Source organism: Aedes albopictus, chromosome 2, assembly GCF_035046485.1.
Source record: "Aedes albopictus strain Foshan chromosome 2, AalbF5, whole genome shotgun sequence".
In the NCBI taxonomy this organism is placed as follows: domain Eukaryota; kingdom Metazoa; phylum Arthropoda; class Insecta; order Diptera; family Culicidae; genus Aedes; species Aedes albopictus.
Genome location: NC_085137.1, coordinates 309,818,661 through 309,843,432, shown reverse-complemented (window position 1 = coordinate 309,843,432; position 24,772 = coordinate 309,818,661). Strand labels below are relative to the sequence as shown.

Here is a 24,772-nt window from a genome sequence, read left to right as displayed (position 1 = left end):
TTCTTCTTCTTCTTCTTCTTCTTCTTCTTCTTCTTCTTCTTCTTCTTCTTCTTCTTCTTCTTCTTCTTCTTCTTCTTCTTCTTCTTCTTCTTCTTCTTCTTCTTCTTCTTCTTCTTCTTCTTCTTCTTCTTCTTCTTCTTCTTCTTCTTCTTCTTCTTCTTCTTCTTCTTCTTCTTCTTCTTCTTCTTCTTCTTGGCCTAGCCTTCCAACTGGTACAAAGCCCCCTCTTCAGCTTAATGTTTTATGAGCACATTCACAGTTATACACTGAGAGCTTCCTCTGCCAATGACCATTTTGCGTGTGCATAACTTATGGCAGGCACGAAGATACTCTATGCGCAAATAATCCAAGAGATTTTTCTTTACGGAAAGTTCCTGAACCGACCGGGAATCGAACCCGTCACTCTCAGCATGGTCATGCTGAATACCCACGCCCTCACAGCCTGGGATACTTTTAGGAAATCTCAATGAATTTGTCTACGCAATCACTTAGAACTTTCCCAGAACTTAAGATTTCCCAGGCATTTCCTCGTAGAATTCCTCAATGTTATCTCGTACTGCTTGGTTATCCCTTGGTCCCGATGAGATTTTTGTAGAAAAGAGTTTCTGACCCCTAGTTCAGGAGTTCCTTCTCGGATCAACCCAGATGTCCTTTTCTTAATTTCTTCGGGGATTCTTTTAGGAATTTCACCATGAATCGGGATTCATTAAGAAAATAGCTCTGGATGTTGAGCAAGGCATCCTCTTGAAATTCATCCAAAAGTTGCTTCTGAGATTCACCAAGACTTTTCTTCTACCGTTTCTATAGGAATTCCTTCGATTCTTCAGAATTTCCTACGGGAGTTCTTCCAAGAAATACCTCCAGAAATTCTTTCTGATCCTTTTCCAGGAGTGCCTTGTGGAGTTCCCAGAACTTCCATCTGAGATGTCACCAGAGTTTTTTCTAGGTTTTTATCAGGATTTTTTCCTGGTATCGCTGCAGGAAATCTTTTTGGGACTTATCCAAAAATGTCTCCACGAGTTTTTTGTACAATTCACACAGGAGTTCTTTTTGATATTTGTGCGCAGCAGGGATTGCTGCTGGAACTTGATTTTGAATACTTCCAAGAGATTTTTATGGATTCGATCTTTATTCGTCTTTGGAATTTTTCCAGAGTTTCTTACTGAGTTTCCTCCAAAAGTTCCTTCCAAAATAGGATCCCAGACTGAACTTCGGTTCCCTAAAGAAACTAAACTTAAGCTCTCTAGAGTAACCTCGGAAGTATATCCTGGAGAAATTCCCAGAAGGAATCCGTTAAGGAATCTAGAGGAATCCACAGAAGACATACAAGGTATAATCCCTATCAGGAGTAACTGTAGGAATTCAAGATTGCATTTTTGGAGTAATCGAAAGAGCGAATCCCGGAAAAGAATCTCCTAAAGGCGTTCATGTTTTAGGTTTTCATTCAAAACTCTGACCACCATGCGCCTCCATTGTTCCAGTCAGTGGACTGAGCATTCTCACAATTAAAACGGCTTTTATTTTGCTCATTATTGTGTGGGTATGCCTTCATTTGATAAATCGTTTCCTTTTTCGAAAACCCTTGCAATAATCGTTTTTATTGAGTAGATGATCATGATGTTTACTATCGAGGTACATTAAAGGAAAAAAATTGATTTAGTGATTCCATTCCAAATGTTGATCTGGATTTGGTCAACGTCGAGTTTAATATTGCTGATTTTGCTCGGTGAGCAATCCCTAAATATATAACGTATTCACATCTACTATGTTTCATCAAAATAGAAAACGTGTTGGCAATAGCATGCTAGTTTGACGTCAAAACTCTCCATAGTTTGTTAGAGCGATGTGAAGCAATCGATTCTTGCTATGCTTACATATCATCTGTCTATAGTTTGTCAAAGATTTGCGACATCAACAGTTTTACGTGAAATGTTGATATAATCCCTTGAAAAAATAGGCACATGTGTGACAGGTCTTTTCGTTTGAGTTTGAGAATTCAAAAGCATCAAATCTCACATCAGCTGTTATCTTGCCCAGTCTGAATCCATAAATAGTTGTCCTATTTATTTATTTATGCTCATGCACAAGCCTGTAACCGCATAACTGTCTCATATCGCAGAAAACCTAGTTTAGGATGGGACTACTCTTCAGTTTCCTTCAGCATAGCCCTCACGTGATGCAAGACCTCCTATCCCTGCGTCAGAGTTTTCGTCGTTTTATTATGTTTTCATCTTTTTCCCGGCGGTTGGCTTTCATTTCCATTTCTACATTTTCCTGGTGGCCTAGGTTCATTTTGCAGGCTCCCCCGTGGGGAGTTTCCATTCAGAGAGAAAGTGAAAATCCGACTCAGTCAAACACTCGGCAGCAACGTAGGCACAAGTGCTATCCGCGGGATATTTATGCTGTTCCTGACCTGTGTGAAGGGGAGCTACTACTGACTGGTATAGCGCCAGAGATGTTTTCCGTTTGGGAGCAGAACTGGCATCGTCACAGCTGCCGGTTTTTCGGTGTTTTTGTGCGGCATGAAAAGTCGCCAAAGCGGGAAACCGTCATTTGATTTATGGGCAAATATTCACTGTGCTGTCGATATCGTCACTGGTGCGTTACGCAATGAATGAAGTAGTACGAGACGTGGAAGTTTTTAACGCATTATACATTAAAAAGAGCTTCCAGTTAGTAATTGTGGAAGAGTTTTATAGAATAGTAGGTTGCTGATAAGCAGGTTCTGTCCCAGTTAGAATGATAGTGGTAGGAAATTGAAATCATGACTTCAAAGCCCCACATACTCTATAATTTCGCTGGATAGAACTTAGTCCTACTGCCATAAGATACAAGCCCAAGTATGTAGTCTGACAGTATTAACACAACCAACCAGAATTGCTAAATTACTATTACTCTGTCTGCCACCGACCATTCCGACCGCGCTTAATGCCGCTTGACTAATTACGTGCGCTATTGATGAGCCAGCTCCACCGCCGCCATATGAATCACCAAATATTACACAGTGCACGTCCTCCCAACCGACAACAACAGCTCATCCGTGTAAATCATCATCGTTTCAAGCTGCATCTTGGGACCATCATTTGATTGGCCTGCCACCGCCCGTGGCAAAATCCCATGTTTGTTTGCTAGAATCGTCGGCCCATAAAACACAAACTCCTTCGACTGAGATTGGGGCGCGACAGCTGCTTCCCTTAGTAAACTGATGACGTTTTCCCCAAGAGACAAGTTCGGTGACTATGATGCGGTGACAATAGCAGTGAGAGCATATGTTTGTAGCTCCCGTGTTCAAACAATCCCCAAAACGGTATTCTTTCTTGTTTGTAAAGGTGGTCACAGGATAACACATATTCAACAATAGTTCGTCACGTCAAAATAATCGGTTTGTGAATTCCGCTCTCCATCCTCAGTCACTCCCTTTGATCGCCAGATCATGCTCAACCTGGACCACCAATCGTGCCTTCTGTGCTCCGATCACTGGCGAATACCAACTTTGTAGAGTTGTTGTCCGACATTCTTACAACATACCTCCTCACCCATCGCATTCTTCCGGCTTTGGCAACCCAGCATGCGTAGCTCCAAACCTCCATGTCGCGAGTGCATAGAGGAACACCAGTCTTATAAGCGCTTTATACATGGTAGATTTAGTGTGGGGGGGGGGGTGAATTTACTTCGACCGCAGTTTCTTTTGGAGTCCGAAGCAGGCAAGACTTCCGCTGATGATGCGCCTTTGTATTTCACAACTCACATTGTTGCCAGCCTTACTCAGTTTCGGGTTGGCATAACGTGCATCGTTGCTTTCATCTATCTTGTAAACTACCCGGAAATGCAGTTTTTGGCCATAATTTTCGATAGCTATGTGCGTCATATGCCACCTTGAACATAGTGAACAGTGGTGGAACTGAGGCTCTTTTCACATGTTATGCTAAACTTGTCATACTGCCCATGTTCGGATAGTCGACGTAAGCGCCACTGTAGTTTCAACACACCTTTGAAATTTTGGCATTAAACAATTCGAAGTCCAATATGTTTTTCCACGTTACCCAACTTACATTTTATGAGGAAGTAAACGCCAAGAAAGCTCTCTTAATACGGCTTGAATTTGAGTTACTGTGTACATATGAACAGCCTCAAGAATATTTACACAATTTGATCTTGTTGCAAACGCAATAATGTTTACATTGAACAAGCTGTGTGGTTGCGCCAACAGGTACTTCGTCACAGCTTCTAGCTGAAAGAAAGTTCCTTTAAAAAAAGCTATGAAGCGCTGCTGTTTTGTGTATTTGGCGACATTACAATACGTACTGTATAAAAGCAGCTGTTTTAATTGGTGGGATTCTTATTCGGTTAATACATCGTCCGGGTCTCCAGTTAGCCTAGTGGTTAAGGCTATGGATCGCCAATCCGGAGGTGGCGGGTTCGATATCTGTTCCAGTCGGGAAACTTTTCTCGACTCCTTGGGCATAGCGTATCATTGTACTTGCCACACAATGTACAAATTCATGCAATGGCAGGCAAAGAAAAGCCCTTCAATTAATAACTGTGGAAGTGCTCTAAGAACACTAAGTTGAAGAAAGGCAGGCCAAGTATAAATGCGAACGTCGAGCCATAAAGAAGAAGAAGAAGAAGATGAAGAAGAAGAAGAAGATCTTCCGGCAACTCTTCCGGACTTGGATTAGAGTGCAACAAAAGCAACCCGAATCATTTCACAAAAAACCGTGATGGATGGCTGTGAAGTGTGCAGCTATATAACTCACTGAAGTGTGCAGCTATATAACTCACTTACAGTTTGTTTTAACAATAGTGTTTACATCCGACAGCTTCTAGCTGTAATCATATCGCAAAACGAACTTCAAGGCGATGCTGGTTTGTAAATTTAGCAGCATAACAGATTATACTGTGCAGCTGTTTTATTGACGCAGAATACTATTCGATTTGTTTGAGTTTCAACACATCTTCCAGGAAATCTCCTGGAGTTCAATTGAAGTGCAGTAAATCCCAGTGGCAAATGATTGATTTGAGTGCTGGGTTGTTGTATGGTTTTTGTATTGCTGCTGTGTATTGGCTTATGGTTAATTGTTGACTAGCTTCCTTTTAATTCAGCGTTGACTGCTTCAATTCAACTGTTATACAGCTGTATACAGCAGAAAGCAAAGAACTGAAGCTTAATGTTAGTTGAAAGCATCTAACTATACATTAGATCTTGTCTTGTATTGAATAAAACTACCCAAGTAACAAAGACAGCTGAATAACAGCTTATTTAGCTCAAATTTTAAAAATCAAGCTTAAGCGGTATTTATTTAACCATAGTTCATAAATGATGTTTGCTATGTAGTCGCATATACGCAGATGCGTCAGATATTAGCTTGTGAATGCTGACTTTCTCAATAATCGACTATGCGAACATGCTGCCCATATTCGCATAGATGACGTAAGCGCCACTATAGTTTTCAACACAGTTTTGAAATTTTAATAATGAATGAAAAACTTAGGATTTTTTTTCACGTCTATATCTAGATAATGATTAGATCTTGTGCTCTATTGAATAGAACTGGCCACAATTATGCACGTGTGATAGAAATTAGCTTGTGAATGCTGACATTGTCAATGGTGGTTATGTTAATCAACGAAAATATCGAGAAGGAATCTCCAGAGAGCACCTGCGAAGGAATTCCGGGAGGAATCTCCAAATAAATTACAAGCACATTTCTCAAAGAGGAAACCCCGAAGGAATTCTAAGAGGCGTCCCCATAGGAAGTCTAGGTAGAATCTCCAAAGAAATTTAATAAGGAATCCTCGAAGGAACTCTAAGAAGAATCTTCGAATACTAGGAGGAATTTCCGAAGGAATTCCAAGAGAAATCACCGAAGAAATTCAAGTAAGAAATCTCGAAGGAATTCCATTGGGAATTTTTGAAAGATCATTATTATCTTTATTAAAGAGATTTGCAGCCCTGGGCTGGCTCATCTCTGAAATTAGCATTTGTGAAAGAATTTCAGGAAGAATCTCCGAAAGAAATCTAAGAGAAATCACCAAAGAAATTTCAGGAGGAAATCCTGAAGGAATTCCAGGAGGAATCCCCGAAAAAATTCCTGGAGGATTTGATGAAGGAAGTCCAGGAGAAATCCCCAAAGAAATTCCAGATTTTTTTAAAGGATCTTTTAAAGGGATTCAATCCTCAAAGTATTTCTATGATGTACCATCGAAAAATATCCAGTAGGAATCCTCGTAGGAATTCCATGAGAAACCCCTGAAATAATTCTAGAAGGAGTTCCCGCAGGAATTCCAAGAGGAATACCCGAAAGATTTCCAGGAGAAATCTCCGAAGAAATTTGAAGAGGAATTCTCGTAGAAATTTCAGGAGGAATTCCCGACGGAATATCTGGAGTAGAAATTTCAGGAGAAATCCCTGAAGGAAGTCCAGCATGAAGAATTCCTGAAGGAATTCCTAGAGAAATCCCCGAAGAAATAACAGGAGAAATCCCAGCAGGAATCCCAGGGGGGCCCCTAAAGGCATTCAGGGAGGAATCTCTGAAGGAGTTCCAAGCGAAATACTCGAAGGATTTTTAAGAGGAATCTCTAGTAAAATTCCAGAATGAATTCTAGGAGACACACAGTGGTCCAGATTTGAAAATACCTGGCAAAAATTGCCAAATCATAGTAGTCTGCTAGTTTTAGCATATATGAATGTATTGGAACATGATTTAGCGCTTAATTTCATTTTAAAGTCATTTTCATTTTTTGTCGATTTCTTCGAACAAAACCCGAACAAAATTGACGTTTTTCATACAATTTTACTATACGCATTAGACCTGTCCAGCTTTTCAAAAATGGTCTCTGATTCTCAAGTCCACCCCCATATTTTGATTGGCATCCTAAAAGAAGTAACTGGTCAAAATTTCAGCCAAATCCATTGAAATTAAGAGGTGCATCAAATCAATTTTGTGTTTTTAGACTATTTTTGAACTCCAAAAAATCATAACTACACTAAAACATGTCAAAACTTAATTCTTTCGGCAGAAATTGAAAGCTATACTTGTTTGCTACAACTTCTCCGAACAACGTGTGCCAATAGCATTGAAGGAAACATGTGTAATTATCACATTTGTAATCAGAAAAACCTTCAAAAGTTGATTTTTTGATAGATTTCGTTCTGAAACACCCTAATATACGTAATAAGTTGGATTTTTCAAAACGGCATTATATTCTCCAAAGTTTTTTGGTTATTTGCTTCTCTGGCACCAATGCTGTAGGAGTTGAGCAAAAATTACTAAAATTCGTGAAAGTCAAATGTGGCCTAAAAACTAGCTTTTTGGAGGCAATCACGTTGTGGCGCGAAATTGTACTGAACGTAGTAGCTTTGCTTCCTAGTAGTTTGCCTTGGCTACCCCCTACCACGGGTGATAACAAACAAGCGCGATGACAGGTGTTGGCTATCATATCAGTGCTGACGCGATGCCACTTTTTGCGCGCCAAAGCGTGGTTGCACCCGAAAAGCTAGTTTTTAGGCCACATTTGGCTTTCACGAATTTTAGTAATTTTTGCTCAACTTCTACAGCATTGGTGCCAGAGAAGCAAATAACCAAAAAACATTGGAGAATATGATGCCGTTTTGAAAAATCCAACTTATTACGTATATTAGGGTGTTTCAGAACGAAATCTATCAAAAAATCAACTTTTTAAGGTTTTTCTGATAACAAATGTGATAATTACAAATGTTTCCTTCAATTCTATTGGCACACGTTGTTCGGAGAAGTTGTAGCAAACAAGTATAGATTTCAATTTCTGCCGAAAGAATTAAGTTTTGACATGTTTTAGTGTAGTTATAATTTTTTGAATTTCAAAAATAGTCTAAAAACACAAAATTGATTTGATGCACCTCCTAATTTTAATGGATTTGGCTGAAATTTTGACCAGTTACTTCTTTTAGGATGCCAATCAAAATATGGGGGTGGACTTGAGAATCAGAGAACATTTTTGAAAAGCTGGGCAGGCCTAATACACATATCATCATGGCGCTATTGTTTTGGCAGCTCTTGGCAGTTGCATTTTTCTTTAACGGATTCTGCATACATAAACGAGCATTTGAACGGAATCTCTCCGCGGAGAGTAGCGGGGAGCGATTTGTAAGACACTTTGAAGTCGAACTGTAAGAATTTCTCGTACTAATGACATGAAATTTCGAAGCCAAAAGTGTCATTTTGATCTCTTGCTCCATTGCAGATGTCTGATATACACAAGAACTTACAAATAAACTTTTGAAAGCAATTGTATTACTTATATCAACAGACGTTTGTAGTGGTTGAACTTGTTTGTGTTTTTTATCAAAAGTTCAGCACTTTTTTCATCAGCAGCTATTCAGTGCTGTAACAAGATACAAAATCAATATTTCCAAATTTTGAAAATGCCAGATAGTGCTCCTGGTATTATGGATGAATGCTCAATATACTGTATCCCATATAAGACATGTTCAAAAATTGAGTTTCTACCAGCTTTTCTCAAAATTGGACCTCTGTGAGACATCATCGAAGGAAGCCCAAGACGAATCCCTAAATGAAGTGCAGACGAAATCCCTGGAGGAATTCCATGAGAAATCCAGGTGGAATCTCTGAAGGAGTTCTAAAAGGAATCATCAAATAAAGTTGACGGAATATTAGAAGAAATCCCCGAAAGAATTTCAGGAGGAATCCTCGAAGCAAGTCTAGGGGGAAACCCCGAATGAATATCTAGGAAAAATCTCCGGAGGAATTCCAAGAGGAATCTCCGAAAGAATTCCAGGAAAAAAGCCAGAAGGAATACTAGAAGGAAGTCCAGGGGAACCCCTGAAAGAAGTCTAGGAGGCTTCCCCGAAGAAATTACTGGAGAAATCCTTGCAGGGGTTCCAAAAAAAATGCTTAAAGGAACTCCGGTATGAATATCCAAAGGATTTCCAGGCATAATTTCTTGAAGGATTTTAAGCGGATCCTCTGGGAAGGGGGAAGGATTTGCAGGAGGTATTCTCTAAAGAATTCCTGAAAATCCTGAACGAATCTCTGATGGAACTCTTGGAAAGAACATTTTTTGTTACGAAGGAACAAAATCAAACACAGTTCTTGAGGACAATTTGGCTGATTGAGGACAAGCATATCCTTTTTCCTGGTACTCATTGATTTGTCGGTGAATGTTTTCCTTAAAGAGTGGGTCCCGAGCCTTTCGCCTCTCAAGGCATTCCAATCACCGCAGGGCCATGGGGTAGCTGTCCGGAAGTTCTACAAAAACGGATCTCCACAGCAGACTAGTTTCGAACCGGTCACCCAATCGACGGGTCGTTTCCTTCATGGTTCGTCTAGCTCTCGCTTCGTCATTGGACTCTAATGTTCCCTAGTAGCCGAATTTCTAATCCAGAATCCAGAAGCAATCCATGCAGGAACTCCGAGACTAATTTCTTAACACACCCTGTAGGAATTCCTGAAGAAACTTCTCACGGGATTCCTAATGGATCTCCAGGTGGCGTTTATGAATCCTCCTGAAAGAATCTTTAAAGGGACTTGTGGAAGGATACCTGAACGAACTCCAGGTGAAATAGCCTTGGGAACTTCTGAAGGAATTCCTAATGAACACATCGAGGCATCCCTGAATCCTCATGGAGCTATTAGAGAGATCCCTGAGCGAACTCCTGGAGAGATCACCGAAGGAACTTCTGGAGCAATCCTTAAAAGAACTCCTGAACGAATCTCTGAAAATTTTTCTTGAGGCATCCTGAAGAAATTCCAAGCGGAATCCCCCGAAGAAATTTCAAGGAGGGATTCTTTCACAAATTCCGGGAGTTTCTTATGGATGTCCTGGAGGAATCTCTAAGGAAACTCCTGGACTAGTTCCTGTAAGAATTCTTGAAGGAATTTCTGAAAGAATCCATGAAGGAACTCTCAGGCTAATCTCTGAAGGACCTCACATGACAATCCCTGAAGGATCTTCTAGATGTATCTCTGATGTATCTCTTGGAATTTTCCTAAAAGATTTTTTGAAGGTACTCCTCTCGAGATCTTCCTGATAGATCTTCTGAAAAAAAAAATCATCCTGGAGGCATCCCTGAATAATTTTCTGGAGGAATCCCAGGTGGATCTCCTGGAGGCATCACTGAATCCTTCTTTTTTTCTGAATCTCTGAAGAAACTTGGGGAGAGATGTGAATGTGTGTTCTAAGAGTTAATACCTCGGTCGGCGTCGGCGTGGAAACATCCGCTTCACAGTTTGTGTTCGAGAAAGAATTGTACAGGTAAAATATTTGTTTATCTTGGGATAAGGGTCAAACCCCTTGATTCCTTATTCCTACTCCAACGACCACGACATCTGTGCAACGATGCATTTCAGCATCATCTGATTGCAGCAGTAGAAGGAAGCACATGTGAGAGAATCATGCGATGACGACATTTGCTACTGAGAGAAGCCGAACATAGAGCGCCGCCGTCCGTCCGGAGAGAATCAAAAAGCTACGAGAAGACATGCCGCCGCTGCTGCTGCTACTACTGCTTGGGCGATGATGTACATGTTGTTGTTGCTGCTGCTGTTTCGTGGTGGTGGGTAACACACTTGGTGCCACTCCAAGCTCGGTCGGAATCGCAGCCAAACAGAAACATCCGAGACCTAAACTAGAGCTGGCCGCCGGAGAGCTCCACCGCCGAGCATAAAGGGATTAGTCACAAACCAACGCGTCCGGGCGAAGTTGCGAAGAGTCAAATCGGTCTGTCGGTCATCGCGCGCTAATTTGAAATCGCCCCCGCGCGTGTCGCGTGCTGTGAAGACATATAGATCATTGCCGGTCGGTAACGTCGTGGTCGGTGCCCATATAGGGACTACTCGGGCGGAGGACCTTAAAGGTTGGAACCGCGCGCGCCAAACTAAGAAAGGTGACTACACAGTGTGTGCGTCTCTGTGGTGTATACGAAAACAATAACGAATCAACGAAAGAACGGAGCCCAGTCAGTCAGTGGGAAGGTGTTTTTCTACGGCATTTTGTGTGTGGGGGTGGTTCAGTTAACGAACGTGCGCGCCTGGAAGGTAGGCCACAATCATAACACACCTACTTCCGGAGAGGGTGGTTCGCGACGACGTTCGTCGTCATCCTGGTCCGCGAAACGAACATCGCGCGGCCGAGTGCGTGTGTGAACTAATGTACAGTGGCGTTCAAAAGTTGACGAACTGTTTTCTTTCCTTGATGAATATTCTCTTATTTCAAATTTCTTATATGTCAAATTGTGTCTTAATCTGTATAAAAGACTTCATAAGAAGAAATGCTACATTTTTTTTACTGTTATCATTATGTTTATAATGATTACTTTTAAATCCATTTGTAATATTTATATATAAGGGGTACTCACTAAACAGATAAAATTGCTGCGTAAGCCATGATTTTCTGCTTATTTGAAATGTTTCATGATTTTGCGAATGATATAATCAAAGATTGCCTTGGTGATCACAACGTTTAATCAGTTTAATCAGTTTACGCTGTTAAGTGAATCCCCCTATAATATTTGTATATTAAGTTAAACGTAGTGCAGTGCTCGATAATCAGCTTAGTGAAACTTCCCTAGACAAAAAAAAAATGGATAATTTTGAATGTAAGAATTTCACAGTTTAATTTGAAATTTGTTATTCATTGCACCACTATTGAGGGGAAGTGGGATAAGATGCCATTTTTAAACTTTCTTCGTTTTCAATGATAAATAGCCTACGAAAATATTAGCTGGATACTTCAGCAAAAATATTCGCTAAACTAATGATTTTTCATCGATTTTTAAAGGTTTTAATACTGGTTCAAAAAAGGTAGTGGTGCAAAGAGGACATCTGCCATGAGGTAAGATGCCGCTTCATGAAGACATTAAAAAACTATGTCCATAATTTTTCGGGCATTTCCGACTTCCTTTTTCCCATCTGTCACACTTTTTTCGTATACTCAATACATGGAGTGTCACCCCCTCCCCGAGAAATTATAACCATCATATTTGAATGACCCCTAACAATGATAGCGTAGATATCAATAACCATGCGCCTCCATGTGTTTCTCAATCTATTTGGAAACACAATGCTGGTAATAAAAATCACCAGAAAACGAAAGCCCCAAAGCAAGTTTCCTATTTTCATTAGGAGATCAAAAGATTGTCCGTGGGTTTGGCGGCCTAGCTTCTAGAAGAATGTTTTATCCAAACATATCTTGACACATATCAAATCAAATTCAGGAATAATTTTATGAGTTGGGCCATTTTACCCCATCTTGGCATTTTGACTGTGTTCCCCTACTCACAATTCTTTTAAAGACGGCGAATAATAAATACCCATTTATTAACAACCCATGAAACATATATGTCATATAATAGCAACGGCGCAGCGCAAGTTTTGGTTGTATACAATTCAATTTGACGTAATTTAATAATATATTAGAAACTAGCTGGCCCGGCAAACTTTGTCTTGCCCGGTTGTGGTGATTTGACAACTGTTGAGGTCATTGCAGCACCGCACTCTAGATTGGTTTTATTTCAATAGTGTCAAATTTCTTTCCAATTCATGAAATCTCAGTAATTTTACAATTTTTCTACTTTTTTAATAGATTTTCTTAAATTTTTGTACATATAAACACAGCCACCACGAATGCGAATCGAACCGTGCAAGAGTCTTGCTGATCGGTTCATCCATTCTTGAGTTTTGTTGCCTCAAAGGAACTTCAAACTCATTTTTATATATATAGATACGTCATGGTAACTTCTATACAAATTTGCCCTACCATAATTCCTTAATGACATGCCTATTATTTGGGATATCATGATAGTCAGGAAAAGGTCCCGATGCGTTAAGCGCACCGGTATTCAGCAAGAGCATGCTGAGGGTGAAGGGTTCGATTCCCGGTCGGTCCAGAAACTTTCCGTAATAAAAATTTCCTTGACTTCCATGTGCATAGAGCATTTTCATGCCTACCACACGGTATACTCTTGCAAAGTGGTCATTGGCAGAGGAAGCCCTCAGTTATTAACTGAGGAAGTGCTTATAGCACACTAGGGTGGGAAGCGGACTTTTTTCCCTGCGGGGACATACACCAAGAAGAAAAAGTAGATTATCAGAAAACAAAACTTTTGAACGCCACTGTACCGAAGGTGTCGAGCGCCATCAGGCTAATCGGTTGATCTGCTGCCGCCTCATCGTCGAAAGAGGATTAAGTGATAAGCGAAGAAGATTTGCGTCGTCCTTTCGATATCTGTCCAATAGGTGTGTGACGGGACGGGGTGTACGTTCGTATTTCAAAGGCTACCTACTACTGATTGTATTCATTCGGTGTGCACCTTCTTCCTCAGCTGCCGCAACCGTGCTTCATTAATTGTGGATGATGACGCCAGCCACTGACTGCCGCTGACTAACTGAGCGAAAGATGATGCTACCAACAACAACGAATGCCAAATGCTAGCCGCTAGTAACCAAATGCTGCAATTGCCTTGCCGTGTTTCCCCCGTACTAAATCGAGTGTCGTTTGCGTTTTTTTGGATTACACCCTCGAGTTTCATTTTTTTTTTCGTTAGTGCATGAGTGCAATGTACGAGAATGTGCCTGGTTTGTGATGTGCTAATTTTCTAATTCTGAGTGTGTCAACCCTTCCTCCGGTGCTACTAAATATGGCCAAGTGGATAGAGCAATAGCGTAAGCGCAGCGAGATTATTAATAATTTTAGACTGGGAGAATTCGGAGTGCGCTGCGGAAGAAGGTTGAAACTAGGAGCGAGAATTCAGAGAAGTAATTTGTATTCCCATTCATATTAAATGTTAATTTCATTTGAATTAGTTTCGATAACATTTACCTTCCTAATGCATCACGTTGGGAACAGCTCGCTGACGTAGTGTACGGTTTGGGTCAACTAACCCTAATACAAACAGAGTAGAGGTGGGTTTTGAAAAAGTAATTTTAATTAGAGTATAGATCTTCGAATCTATCAGCATAACTAATGATGTCTTGCAGTATTACTACCCTGAGGCCATTTCGAATCTCCTAAAACTCCCATGAAACTCCCTGAAAATGCCCTGAATCCCAATGACACGCTTTTGAATGCTCTTGAAACTTCTGGAAGCCCCCTAACTTTCACGAATCAATTATGGCTCTCCTAAAACTGAAACTTCATAGAATCCCCGTAAAACTCCTGAGCACACACTCTCAAAACCACTGAAGGATCTAAAAGGAGATCTGGCAACTCATTTAACCCACCTGAAACATCCTAAAATCGCTTTGAAAGTATCTCCATACGTATCAGCCATCGGATGTGTTTTGGCCTAACTCCACCTTAACTCGGCTGATGAGTTCAAACATGCTTCGTGACTAAACCAAATGGGAGCCATTAATACGTTACCGTCAATGGATACTTCAAACATTCTACGCCTATCTCAAATTTTCTATGGCATGACTCCCCAAAATTCCCTTGAGCCCTCTTGAAACCTCAAAACTCCCAAAATTACCTTGAAACTTCCTGAAATCTCCCTGCAGCCTCCTAAAACTCCACAGAAACCTTCCCGATGCTCCTCTGTTGCTCTCTCTCTCTCTTATTGGCGTAACGTCCTCATTGGGACAAAGCCTGCTTCTCAGCTTAGTGTTCTATGAGCACTTCCACAGTTATTAACTGAGAGCTTCCTCTGCCAATGACCATTTTGCATGCGTATATCGTGTGGCAGGCACGAAGATACTCTATGCCTGCCTACAATTTTCCACAGACCACCTCTGGAACTTTCTTTTAAACTAGGGGTTTGCAAACCATTCTGCTTGCGGTGCACTTTTTAGAAATAATTTGCTACGCGGTGCACATGTTCTCTATTGTAAGAAAAGCGACTTCAAATTTGTCAAAAAAAAACTGTATTTTTATAGTGACTCCTAGATGCATACACTCCTCTTTCGCCTTGGAAGAGAGACGAACCAGCCAAGGGCTGAAAGTCTCTCTAATAAAGACAAATCAATCAATCGCCTTGGAATATTTCTAGACATTTTCAGACAAGATCTTTATTTATGCTAAGTGAAATCCTGAGCAGATTTATAGAAAAGTGCCTGCCTAATAAGTGGAGGGACACATGACTCCTGTATGATTTCTACTATGGTTTTTAATAGACGTTCTCGTAAGACTTTTACTGGGTTTTTAAAGAGATCTAAGGCAAATTCTTTTGGAAGCTTGATTTCTAGAACTTTGGCATATTATTAACAAGATTTTTGATAAATTTCTTCGCTGGTATTACCTGAGAAATATTAACCCTAAAAGGGATACCTTCATGGCCTCAGTTTCGTCATCTCGCTGAGTGTGTTCCATCAAAGACGAGCTCTGAATGGCGCATGGGGTCCAATGGACCCCAGGTATCCCTTTTAGGGTTAATAAGACTTCTTATTAGTTTTTTTTTTATTCAAGTAATTGAAAATAGATTGCAGATTTCTTGTTGAATGCATGTAAGTATCCATGGCGAGGTCTTAGAAAAAATAATGATATTTTTATCAAAAGATTTGGTTTAGGGGCAAGACGTTGCGCAAACGAGAGTAACTCTGAAAAATTCGGAGAAACTCTTTTTACCAATGATCGACGAAATTTGGTAGACTTGTTCCATGATTCTTTGCAAATTTCTGAGTGGGGTTTTCCTGGATTCAAGATTGACTCACCAGCGAGAATCATGGAGATTTTACTTGGAGTACCTTCCAAAGGTTTAACACTGGACCCCTTGTTTCAGTTAATTCTAATATTTTTTTATTAAACAGGTAATCAATTTGATTATGCACGACTTATATGAAACTCTAAGGTGCACTTGCCATGGCTTCACGGTGCACCAAGTGCACAGCGGTGCACGATCTGAAAACCCCTGATTTAAACCATCAATAAACTCTCACAATAAATCTCTGAAATTTTGCTCCTGGATTTTCTTAAACCCCTTTAGTCTTCCTTTTGGCGTATAAATTTCAGCACACACTATCCCTGTTATTCTTTTTCTTTTCATGACTCTCCGTTACTATTGGAACTTGGCCAGATTCTCTTCAATTTAGTGTCACTTGAACACTTCCGCTGTAATTAATTGAAGGGAATTCTCTGCCTTACATTATATGAATTTGTACACATTTCAGATGACCGATTCAGTTCGCTTGAATTCATATCCACTGATCAATGTTTACTACACTAGAACCTCCTTTTAGGCCTTTTAGGGGTTTAATGAGGAAACCTAGTTCGCTAGAGTTTGAGTTTGATTAGGACCAAGGGTGTTCCCAGGGAGTTCACAGAGAGTCCATAAGAAGGCGGTTCCAAAGGACTTCAGGGGCGTTTCAGGGAGTTCCAAAAGTCAACGTTCCTACAGAGACCTTCTAAAGCGCCCGTGAAACCTTGAATCCCCTGAAACGTTCCTGAGACCTCTAAGCACCAATCTGAAACCCCTGCGACCCTCTTAAACGCCTTTGAGACCACCAGGTTCCTCGCTGAAACCTCTTGGAAGCCCCTGAAACGCACCTGATACCCTCTAAAATATCCCTGAGATCCTCTGAAACGCTTCTGAGACATTCAAGTATCACTCTGGAATCCCCTGAGACCCCTGAAATATCCCAGCGTCTGCCTTAAACCTCCTGAAATCCCCTGGAATGCTCCCGAGACCCCCTGCAGCAGTGTTCCGAAGTTTCAATATCAACCAACACTGAAATTTGAATCAGGCTACCAATAATGATTACTATCGGAATATCAGTTGACCAGCCTCTGATCATTCCATTGACATCAACACCGGTGCATATCATTGAATTGAGCCTCAGTTTACAAGCATAGAGTATGACTGTTGTGTCGCAGGTCTAAAGCTTTGTTCGTCATTGATGGCGTAATACCCGACATAAACCTGTTTTTATTTTGGCCACCAAACCCATCATAGACCCAACAGTTATCCGATGTGGGTCCAACAGTGGTCCAACATTAAGTAAAATTTGTCACAACCTCTTCATCCTGAGACCTCCAGGTACCTCATTGAAATCCTCTTCCTGAGGCCCTGATTTTTGGTTTTGATTTCAAAACTTGTTAATGGAGGAGAACAGGACATTGTAGATGTTGAAATTCATGAGTCCCACCTAGAGTCCCACCTATTTATGCTCATCATAATTATTATACAGGGTGTTAGGTTCCTGAGTGCAAACTTTTTAAAGGGTGATAGAGGACCATGGGCTGCAAAACGGTGAGTCGATAAGGAGAGCGTCCAACATAGCTCTGGTCGTCACAAGTTCCTACCTCATGCTTCCACGGGTCAAACGATGACAAAGACCGCCAGCTAAGAGTTGTGTGCTTAGCTGGTAGTGCAGCCTGGGCACTGTTGTCCTTCTGACTTCAGCTAGATTGAGGAGGTACGTCCCGAGCGTCTGTTCACCAAGGAGGTGCGGCTCAAACAGCGTCTGTTCTGGCATCCAGCGGCTGAGTATGAAATGCTGTATTGCGTCAGCTATACCTAAGAAGGCAGCCCCTTCAACGCAATGTAGGCAGCGCGGCCCCGGTAAGGTAGCCTGCTGAAAACCTTCAAACACCCAGAAAAGCAATAGTAGAGTAAACGGATTGATTCAACGGCAACAGACCCGGCAACGAATAAAGGACAACGATTGGAAAGTCGGATCTTGGAACGTGAGAACTTTGATTGAACCCGCACGTGTTGGGCTCCTGGCTCGTAAACTGCAGAATGTCGGCGTTAATGTGGCTGCTATCCAGGAGATACGCTGGCCCAAAACTGGAGAACGCGAATTCCGAGCGGTGGATCCCATCGCCAACACTTCATTCAAGTACCACATCTACTACAGCGGCGGCGATAAGGCAGAACGCGGAGTTGGCGTTATAGTGATCGGGAAGCAGATGAAGCGAGTTATTCGGTGGAAGCCGATAAGCGACCGAATCTGTGTGTTGAGGATGAAGGGCAAGTTCTTCAACTACAGCCTGATCAGCATCTATGCGCCAACGAACGACAAACCCGATGACATGAAGGATGAGTTCTATGAGAGCCTTGATAAGGCCTACGGAGAGTGCCCAAAACAAGATGTCAAAATAGTCATCGGAGATGCAAATGCGCAGATCGGCAGAGAAAGTTTCTTTCGGCCTGTCATTGGAACGGAAAGCCTTCATTCTGTTACCAACGATAATGGTCTGCGCCTTGTGACATTCGCTGCTGCTAGAAAGATGGCAATCAGCAGTACCTACTTCGCACGTAAGAATATCCGAAAACACACCTGGCGACACCCGAGTGGTGACACTTGCTCCCAGATAGACCACGTGCTGGTCGACGGGCGACATTTCTCGGACGTCGTAGATGTGAGGTCCTACAGAGGCCCGAACATCGACTCGGATCATTAATTTGTAGCCGCTAAAATTCGGGCGCGATTATCCAGCGTCACGAGTTCAAGAAACAACAGGACGATGCGTTTCAATATCCAGCACTTGTCAGCCGAAGGGGTTGCTGCACAGTACCATCCGAAGCTAGACGAGAGGATAGGAGAGACCAACGGATCTGGAGATGTCAACAGCTTATGGGGAAGTATCCACGAAGCAGTGACAACAACAGCGCAAGAGGTGATTGGTACCGCTCAGCGACGCCAACGTAATGGTTGGTTTGACGAGGACTGCCAACGAGCGACGAACGAAAAGAATGCCGCCAGAAGTCGAATGCTAGTGGCCGGTACCCGGCAGAACAGAGAGCGGTACAGGGTTCCAAGAGCAGAAGAGAAACGAATTCACCGCAGGAAAAAACGGCAACACGAAGAGAGTGTTATTGCTGAAGCGCAGGAAAGTATGGACAGGAACGATATGCGGAGATTTTATGCAACTGTCAATGGCGCGCGGCACAAGACTGCGCCAGTGCCCGCCATGTGCAATGACCGGGAAGGAAATTTGCTGACAGACAAAACAATGGTGGCAGCCAGGTGGAAGGAGCACTTCGAAGATTTGTTGAGTGGTAGCAGCGAAGGAGCACCCAGGAACAGGATTAACATAATGGATGACAGTCAAGCAGTGGAACCACCAACACTGGATGAGGTTAAAAAGACCCTTAAGGAGCTAAAAAACAGCAAGGCTGCTGGGAAGGACGAGATCCCGGTCGAACTTCTTAAGCACGGATGCGAGCAGCTACATCAATCAATCCGTCAGATTATTATAAAGATTTGGGAGGATGAAGAATTGCCCACCAGTTGGTTGGATGGCCTCATATGCCCAATCTACAAGAAAGGGCACAGACTGGAGTGTTCCAATTACAGAGGGATTACCCTTTTAAATTCGGCGTATAAGATACTGTCGCGTGTCCTGTTCAACAGACTGCGACCTCTTGAGGAGTCCTTCGTCGGCGAATACCAGGCTGGTTTTCGTGAGGGCCGATCAACGACGGATCAAATGTTTACCCTGCGGATGATCCTAGATAAATTTCGGGAATATAACTTGCAGACTCACCATCTGTTCATTGATTTTAAAGCAGCGTACGATTCAGTGAAAAGAAATGAGCTTTGGCAGATAATGTCAGAACATGGTTTTCCGGCGAAACTAATTAGGCTGATACGCGCAACGCTGGATGGATCAAAATCAAATATTCGGATCGCAGACGAAGTGTCTACGTCGTTTGTGATCTTGGATGGATTGAAGCAGGGGGATGCTCTTTCAAATTTATTGTTCAACATTGCACTCGAAGGAGCGATTAGGAGGTCAGGCGTGCAGAGGAATGGCTCTATCATCACACGGTCGCACATGCTCCTCGGTTTTGCGGACGATATTGATCTCATCGGCATCGAGCGTAGGGCAAAGGAGGAAGCTTATGCTCCTCTGAAGAGAGAGACAGCGAGGATAGGCTTGACGATTAACTCTACCAAGACGAAGTACATGATAGCGGGTAGAGACAGAAGCAGGCCTAGTGGTGTTAGTGCTGAGGTAGTGATTGATGGGGAAGTGTTTGAAGTTGTTGAAGAATTTGTTTATCTTGGAACACTTGTGACATGTGACAATGACGTTTCCCTTGAAGTGAAAAGGCGTATTGCAGCTGCGAATAGGGCCTTTTACGGCGTAGCCAGCTTAGGTCCGGTAACTTGCAAACGCAAACAAAATTCGCTCTGTATAAGACGCTGATTCTTCCGGTTGCCCTCTACGGTCACGAAGCGTGGACTTTAAAGGAGGTAGACCGAAAAGCTTTTGGAGTTTTCGAGCGCAAAGTGCTGCGGACAATTCTTGGTGGGAAACAAGAAAATGGAGTGTGGCGCAGACGCATGAATCACGAGTTGTACCAAGTGTACGAAGATGCGAATATTGTGAAACGTATAAAATACGGCAGACATCAGTGGGCCGGACACGTAGAGCGAATGTCGGAAGAAAGAATAGCGAAAACAATATTCAGGTAGAGGTAGGCGACTTCGTGGGCGGCCGCGAACTCGCTGGCTGCACGCGGTTGAAGAAGATCTACGATCCCTACACGTTCGGGGAAACTGGAGGAACATCGCCCAAGACCGACGAAGATGGTACTCTACTATACGCTCGGCATTGGAGTAAAGTTACTTTGTAGCCAACAAGGTATCAAGGTAGGTAGAGGACCATAAATGGTAAAAAAAATTGTTCTACGCATATGGTCAAATCTCAACCGTTACGTAGTTATTGAACCCCCCATGTTTTTTACTCTTATTGCCTTAACTGGCTATAACTTTAAAACGGTCAAACTTATCGCAGTTTTTTGTTCGAAATATTATTAAATTTTCTATCAAATGGCATCTTTGAACTGATTGGTTTAGTTAAATAACTAAGTTTTCTAGAGCAAATAGCTCAAAAGTAGTGTGTTTTAACTTCATTTTGTCAATTATCTTTGAAAAATGCGTAATAATTAAAAATTCTTTCTTTGGAAAAGTTGTAGACCCTGTTCAACTCTACAATTCGTTCTTTGACATCAAACGTTTTCTTGCAATTTTAATTTAAACGTCGCATTTCAAATCATAAATTTGCAATCGTCACGGTAAGCACTTTTTTGCGCGCTGTGCGCACATTTAAATCAAAATTGGAAGAAAACGATAAGAGTTGGAAGTTTGGCACCAAAGAACAAATTGTAGAGTAGAACAGGGGCAGCAACTTTGTCAAAGAAAGAATTTTATTTTATTACGCATGTTTCAAAGATAATTGACATAAACAAATCAAAACACACTATTCTTAGCTATTTTGCTCTAGAAAACTAAGTTATTTAACTAAACCAATCGATTGGAAGATGCCATTTGATAGAAAATTCAATAATATTTCGAATAAGGGTAAAAAAAACTGCGATAAGTTTGACCATTTTAAAGTTATAGCCAGTTAAGGCAATAAGAGTCAAAAAAATGGGGAGTTAAATAACTACGTAATCGTTGAGATTTGACCATTTGCATACAAAAATTTTTTTCACTATTTATGGTCCTCTATCACCCTTTAAAAAGTTTGCACTCATGAACCTAACACCCTGTATATATTCAGCCATTCCATAGAAAAACGATAAAGTGCATCTCCGATTGTCGTGAAACTTGGTGGGCTTGTAGTTCTTCGGAAATAATTAGATCCGTATTTTTTTATTTCGTCATTAGGGTGACCAATTTTCATATAGGGTGGTCCAAAAAATCAAGGTTTTTCAAAACTAAAAATTTTCAAAAATATCGTAACTTTTGAATCAGTTGACCGATTTTAACCTTTTTTTTGTTTGGAAGCTATTCAATTGTAGTTTTCAGGAAAAATACGTTAAAGGGGCTAAAATGTAAAGAGTACCGTAAAATATGCAAATATATGGTTTTATATTTTTATCAGAAAATTCAGGAAATTTGGTGCAACATATCAAAAAATCAGAAATGTATGTTGTTTTGTTTTTGAGATATGATTTTTTGAATATAGAGTGTCATATATTTTAGTACTAGCTACTCTAAAATTGCTTGAAATTGCAAATTCTCATAAAACTATGCATAGTATTGCTTTTTAAAATGATTCCTAGTGGTTTTGGTATCCATAATTTTATAAGGAATCAAAATATAATCAAATTTAAAAAAGTGTCTTGTATGGGAAAATTTGTCCTTTTATTTTCAAAAAATCATATTTTAAAAACTAAAAAACATACATCTCTGATTTTTTTATATGTTACGCCAAATTTCCTGAATTTTCTGATAAAAATATAAAACCAGGGTACCTCTTTGGTCCCGAGACCATGAAAACGTGAAAAAACTAATATATTTGCATATTTTATAGTACTCTTTACATTTTTGTCCCTTGAACGTATTTTTCCTGAAAACTACAATTCAATAGCTTTCAAACAAAAAAAGAAGTTTAAAATCGGTCAACTGGTTCAAAAGTTACGATTTTTTGAAATTTTTTAGTTTTGAAAAACCTTAATTTTTTGGACCACCCAATATGAAAATTGGTCACATTAATGACGAAATAAAAAAATACGGATCTAATTATTTCCGAAGAACTACAAGCCCACCAAGTTTCACGACAATCGGAGATGCACTATATCGTTTTCTATGGAATGGCTGATTATGTATTATATAAATATGTAGATTAATACCTTTTCTTCTACTTAACTCTGGTGCAGGGATGGCAAAAATACTTTTTTCTCTTTTCCGTTCATCGATACTGGCAGTAAAATAAAAACAAAACAACGGCAGCACCTTTACCATCAGACGCCGCGCCGACGGCAGTCAAGCAGACGCTTGATGGTTTTCGCTTCCCCACGAAAATATTTATGAGCAGTCATGCTGAGGCGGGTGATTGCGAAAAATGTCAAATATTTTCAACTGATAATAACTAACTTGTTTTAATAAATAATTTAAATCAATTTGCACAAGTAGCTAGAGCACACTCCTAGCTTTGTGATGCATGTACCTAAAGAAGTTTGTCTAGAAGCGGTTTGAAACGCAGAAAAATGCGAAAACAGGAGAGACAGAAATTTCCGTCGTCGTTGTGCTCGAGTACTGGCGCTCTCGCGCTTGGAAACCGTTTCGAGGAAGAAGGCTGCAGGAAAAAAAAAATGTTTCACTAATACTTCACTTTTGCAAAAGAAAATAAAAAATGAATAACTCTTTTAAAGAAAAACTAGAAAGGGCGAGCAAATTCCTTTTAATTCTACTACTGTGCTTATCTTCGGACAGATAGGCCTATTTCGTCTGTGACTTACAGACTTCTTCAGTGTCAAGTGCTCGACTCAGTCGAGTTCATTTTTTATTTTCTTTTGCAAAAGTGAAGTATTAGTGAAGTGTTTTTTAAATTAAACTAGAGTCTGAAGTAACAAGTTCTACTAAAAGCTCTAAAGTAATAGTAAAGGGAAAAAAATGTTATGACATTTATTTTTCGAACAGTTTGAGTTTGGCTGGGCCTGTGATGTTCGCGTGGGAAAATGTCAAATGTACAGCCGGTAACCGTTTTTTTCCAGTATATTTCTCATCCCTGCTCTGGTGATACACACCCACGTCTCGCTAGCACAGTTTTCAGATTTGTTTTTGTAATTATCAATTCGAATCTTGATTTTTTTGCTGATCGGAGTTGATACCCGAATAATTATTGGTCTTACCAAAGACTGTAACATCTGACGACTCACGGAAAGTTAATGGATAATATTTTCGCTATGATAGCCGGGCTCATACAAAGCCATACCGGCCAGATGCACCAAGCGCAAAAAAAATAGCAGTTTTGTATGATCCAAATCTCTGAGATTCTATTAATTTTGCAAGCCAACTAAAAAAAATAAAATAAAATAACCTTACTAATTCATTTCATTGTTTTGTTTCAGGTAATTGTCCAGATTTTATCATCTCATTTCCATACACGATAACGGTAAATATTAAATACATATACTGATCGATGTGACTCAGGACATGCATGATCAGATGTATATTATTGCTACCACATGTATAATACTCAAATTCAGTCTACCTCAGATGACATTATTTCACGACCCTAAATAGATTTTCCTACCCTAAACCACAGCAGCCACACAAAACTCAGAAAAAGATCCCCTTTTCAGATTAACCTCATACACTTCCAACAAGAAACATTAGTCCATCCAAACCAGCAGCCAACATCTGCGGTCAGGCATCAACGAAACCAAAAACGGTTCACTCCAAAAATTGAAATCAAATATAGTGTTATTAGTATGTCGCCCCAACCGCCGGCGATGACATGACACGATTGCATAACCTTCATCAAACCCCAAAAACCGCGCGCGACACCAATAAAACAACCTGCCTGTGCCGACCCACACATCATCATCACCCGCGCTTCCTTCGTCCCCAGAGCAGCGACCTAGCGGGCACGGAGTGCAACTGCGTTGACAATCTTTTCGACCGTTTGTGGTTCCACGCGGTTGATTGATTGCACGTCGCACGCTGTTTTGTATGTACCTCCTCGCAGTAATTAGCAATAACAAGTCGCCTAAACAAGCTTCCCCTTCGATCGCGAACACGGCGACGCTACACGACTATCCTAGGGTGGAAGCGTGCAAAATGTAGGTACGAGAATAAATGGTAAATCAACTATTTATCACACTGTTTATTTGATCTGCAGTCTGCTCCAATGCAACTGAGAGACAACCAACAATAACGGCCTCTCTGACTGGATTGCACACCGCTGTTGCTGGAAGATCTATGAGCTGTGTTCGTTGTTAATTACGAATGAGTGGTTTGCACTGCGGCTGGCTGCGGATTTCTTGGTTTCTATCAATTCCTAAGTCTTTTGATGCTCAACGGCTGATGGTTCTGTATTGAGACATGACTTGGACGAAATTGACCGCAAATAGCGAATTGCGTACGAATGTATAGCG

General features: G+C 41.0%; 1 protein-coding gene and 1 long non-coding RNA gene across 4 annotated transcripts in view; both read left to right on the top strand.

Annotated features, from left to right (window-relative positions):
- The window catches only part of LOC109422497 (four and a half LIM domains protein 2), an 866,140-nt gene that overhangs the window by 663,012 nt on the left and 178,356 nt on the right, over window positions 1-24,772 (top strand). The gene's annotated exons all lie outside the window — the stretch shown is intronic.
- LOC109428630 (uncharacterized) lies at window positions 4,889-23,781 on the top strand. Of its 2 annotated transcripts, XR_009997811.1 has the most exons (4): window positions 4,889-11,036; window positions 13,124-13,235; window positions 13,544-13,754; window positions 23,744-23,781. It is a non-coding gene; the product is annotated as an uncharacterized LOC109428630 (long non-coding RNA). The 2 variants fall into 2 exon arrangements; XR_003895007.2 differs by lacking the exons at window positions 13,544-13,754; window positions 23,744-23,781 and adding an exon at window positions 13,322-13,535 and having other exon boundaries at window positions 4,914-11,036.